This window comes from Lepidothrix coronata, unplaced genomic scaffold (genome assembly GCF_001604755.1).
Source record: "Lepidothrix coronata isolate B3197 unplaced genomic scaffold, Lepidothrix_coronata-1.0 Scaffold8, whole genome shotgun sequence".
Classification (NCBI taxonomy): domain Eukaryota; kingdom Metazoa; phylum Chordata; class Aves; order Passeriformes; family Pipridae; genus Lepidothrix; species Lepidothrix coronata.
The window spans coordinates 1,328,733-1,333,054 of NW_016690188.1; the positions used below are offsets into that span (position 1 = coordinate 1,328,733).

Consider the following 4,322-nt stretch of genomic DNA (forward strand, 5'->3'; position numbering starts at 1 on the left):
AAAAAGGGGAAGGGGAAAAAAAAAAAAAAAAAAAAAAAAAAAAAGGAGGGGAATGGGGGGGGAAAAAGGAAAAAGAAGAGGGGAGGGGGGGGGAAAGTTTGCACCAAAAAAAGAAGAGTCCAAGGTGAAAGTTTCTTTTTTTCCCCTTCTCTTTCCTCCTGGGGAGGGGAAAAGAGGGAGGAGGAGGGGAGGGAAATGTCTCTTCTTTGCTCCTTTGCACCAGTGACTTTAGGCTTCTTCCTTTCCTTCTTCGGGATTTTCTCTTTCTTTCTTCCCGGGAGCTGCTCGGCGTGCGCTGCGCGCACACGCACACCCGCGCACGCACTCGCGGAAAAATTAATAATAATAAAAAATATATAAACCGTGGGGAGGGGGGGCCGCAGGGGGGTAAAAAAAAAAATAATGCAACAAACCAAGCCCAGAAGTCAGCTGTGACGGGGGGGCAGTCGCCGCGGATATGGGGAGCCTGTGCCGCTCGGGTTTGAGTGAGTTGAAGTTGGACTGAGAGCTTTTCAGTTCAAAGGCGGCGCTGATTGACAGATAGAAAAAGGGGGATCGAAATCCGGAGGAACGGAGAAGTCTGGGATCCGGGATTATTGACAGGGAGCGAGAAACACACCAGGCACTTAATGAGATGCAGGAGGGGGCGGGGGCTCCCCGGTGACGTCTGCATAAATAAACAGGTCTGGGGCGCGGGAGGGGGAGGAGGGTGGGGGAAGTAGGAAACTAACAATGATCCTTTTTGGCATGGGAGCGGGAACGCGAGGGGAGGGCCGCGGGGGCGGGGGCGCCGCTGGGGGGGCCGGGACGCAAAAGGGGTGGAGGGTGGAAAAAAAAAAAAAGAAAAAAATTTTTTTTTTTTAAATTGGTGCGCTGTAGCGCAGAGCTCCGGGACGGGGGGAGCGAGGGGAAAAGCACCCGAACGGGTGTCCCTGTCTCCGCGCTCCGGGAGCGCCAACTTTTATATTCTGGGCATTAATAAACATATCATTCCCCCGAAGCCCGGGTTCTCCTGAAGGATGTGTGTGTGCCCTTATTATTTGGGTACATGTGACGGTAGGGTGGTGGGGTGGGTGTTTTTTTCAAACCGTTAACATTTTTCATGCTTCTCGTTGGAGGTGAGAAACTCCAATCATAATAAACACTAGAATATAGTAAAAACCTCTTTTTTTTTCCAGCAGCACTTGCTCCTTGCATTTATTATGGTTATAACACGCAGGATGAAAATGTGCGAGATCACTCGCTGAAGATCAGATATTTCCAAATTATCTTATAGTAAGGCATAATGTTTTCTGGTCCTTGATGTAAAAAAAAAAAAAAAAAAAAAAAAAAAAAAAAAAAAAAAAAAAAAAAAAAAGGAAAGGAATGTGACTGCTAAGAAGTTAATTAGCATGGCAGGACGGAGAATCAAGGACTCCCAGACTTCAGAAGTGAAAAGTTGTGGTGGCGTAAACATCACGCTGCTGGGGGGAATCAAAGTGAAAGCGGCTGGTCCCCGCGGGGGGGGGGGGGGGGGGGGGGGGGGGGGGGGGTCCGGGCGCGGGTCCCCGCGGGGTGCGGGGGGTGCCCCGTCCGCTCCGGGGTTGCGAAAGTCACCGGCCGGGGCTCTGCCTGCACGGCAACAAAATGGGGAGCAGAGTCATGCGGATGCAAGAAATGGCATCCGTTCCCCCGAATCTAATGTGGCGAGGGGGAAGGGGGAAACAAATTGATCTTCCAGCAGTGACAAATTGTAACAATGGACGAGTCAATTGGAAACTTTAACATGGGCAAGGAACAAAAGGAGGGGAGGGGGACTGGGGGGGTGGGGAAGACAGTAATTTCAATGGGAATTAGTAAATTGCCTAATGGAAATGGTGTTTGAAAGCAAGGGACAGGCTGTACTAAATAATCCAAACATTCCTCCAGAAATCTAACCTGCTGCTCATGCTAAGGGTCATTCAGCACATAGGGTTTCCAAAACAAAGCCAATTTGTCATGCAATATTTAGAGAGTTTGGGGGGTTCAGCTAAACTGTCTTGTATAAAAAGAATAATAAAAATAATAATACAGAGATCGACAAGGCTAACACGAATTCTCAGGCATTAAAAAGTTCACATAGAAATTTGCATACTAAAGGGAAAGATGCAGACAAAATAGAAATAAAAAAATCACTGCAACTTACAACTTTAATATTAATCAGTAAAGCAGAAGTAGAGTGAAAGGAAGCATGAAAAGAAGTAAAACAAATGTGTACATTTAATCAGACAGGATTGCATAGGACACAAAGAACAGGGCTAATTAGTCTCAGCAGGTAGGGACTAACCTTCAGACTTCATAAATAAATAAGTCTGTGAACAATGTCTAAGTGGGAATATGGAGACAGAAAAGGGATTATTTTAAGACACCAAGTAAAAACATGACTAATGAAATACTTCACTGTTAACTCAATGTACAAATGCATTGAACAGTTTCTTTTTCCACTGGTCTTTTGACTAACTTGCTTTTTACTTTCAGAGATTTTACTAAATAACTGTCTGTGGGCATGCACACTCCCCATTTGCCCCTGATTATGCACTTACTGTCGTTGCAAACTAGTGCCTTGCAGAGTGACATCTTAACAAATATTCTCCATTTTTGTTTGCTTTTTGATTTTTAAAATGCCTTTATATCCCAGAACAATATGAGATTAGAAATATAAATGTGACAGACTCCTATTTACTTTGCAGGGCCATGTGTTATTATTTGACCCAAATGAACAAAAACAGTTGCACAGTTTTGTTTTGTTTTTCAAAGACTTTTTCACAACCTGCTATGAATTTTTTCTTAAACAAGCACGCTTTTGCTTCAGTCCTGTTGTAGTTGCTAACTACTTAGTAAGCATTATCAAAAGCTGATGTGCAAGACAAGACAGACCCAGTTGTTGCCCAAACCTGGTTGCAGAAGGTAGTCCTGATTCTGTAGAGTGTCATACGTTCAAGTACCATCACTGACAGACTATTCGTGAGGGTGATGACACACCTGAACTACTCATGCAAGTAATGTTACTCACATGAGTAAATATTGGTAGAAAGGAGCTTGGCATTGTTTTTCTCAGTGCCACGTGGTGGTCCTGGGTGTAGAAGATGGCTCTGGAAAGCCCAGAGCTGTGGAAGGTGTTTTCTGGGCACGTTTTCACCCCTGGAGTTTTGTCACTGCAGTGGACTCAGAGAAGCCCCATGAAGGGCCGGGAAACTGCTTTCTAGTTTTCGTGGCAACATCAAGTTCTTGCTATTGGAAACTTCCAGAGGTTTGTTTTCAAACTGAAGCTTAGTGTGGTTGTGAAGTCCAAGGATTGCAGATGATTACTAAACCAATAGGGTTTAATTAGGTAGTACAAGTCACTTTGGATAATTTATGCACCTGATTTGTATCACTGCCCGTTATGTAACAGGTCTTGTTTCATTATGGGGGAAATGAGAGCTCTCCAGGGTCAATAGCATCTGTTGAGTAGTATGTTCTCAGGTGATACTTTGAATTAAAAAAAGTATAGTGTGTAACAATGAAAGAAACAAAATATTAAAAAGAAAAAAAAAAGGCAAACTAATCCATGACGTGAAAACTAATTTATTGTTTGAATACCCGATTTTAAGTAACAGCCAGCAAGACAAAGCCAGGTGCTCCAAGTTCAAGAGATGTTGGCTTTCTTGCCAAAGCTGACCTCTAGCACAGATTAAGTGCCTTTCTCCAGGGTTTTGCAACTCTGACAACTTGGTACAATATACCAAATGCTGAGCGATGGGGTTTGGTTACTGACAATGGTGTCACCATTTTACACTTCAGCCCCACATTTTGCTCCCAAGAATCCTGCCGTCTCATGAACAAGAACAGTGAAAAGTCAGGTTCACCTGCCAGTTCACGTTGCCATGAAATGAAGAGGGAAGAGGTTGACTGGGGCTGCCAAGGGGATTTATTGTTTCACAAAAAATGTTTTGGAATCTTTAATGTCTCACCAGAGGCCCAAGTCTCTATCGGAGAAATATGGCCTGCTAACTGCCAGCTGGATCTCCTGAGTAATGTTTACATATTTGGGGTGAGTCATCTGTTTTCATGGGCTTCTCCAAAAGGTCCCAATGTAGGTTTCAATGTGTAAAATTCAAATTATTTATTTTGGAAAGATAGAAGGACTTTGATTGACCAGGATGGGATTTGAGTCTACAGCTCAAAGGAGTTCGTATGTTTACAAATAATCTTGGATCATTAAATCTGCTCTGAATGTCAAAAAAAAAAAAATCAATATTGAAAAGGATCCAATAACTTGAAGCAAACACATCTGCCCAGTGTCTTACCAGTACTGGCTCTTC

General features: G+C 43.7%; 1 protein-coding gene across 1 annotated transcript in view; it reads right to left on the bottom strand.

Annotated features, from left to right (window-relative positions):
- The window catches only part of TCF7L2 (transcription factor 7 like 2), a 176,585-nt gene extending 175,974 nt beyond the window's left edge, over nucleotides 1-611 (bottom strand). Inside the window, exon 1 of the mRNA XM_017803906.1 lies at nucleotides 414-611. The gene's annotated coding sequence lies outside the window, so the exon portion shown is untranslated. The remainder of the gene's footprint in view (nucleotides 1-413) is intronic.
- Nucleotides 612-4,322: the final 3,711 nt, after the last annotated feature.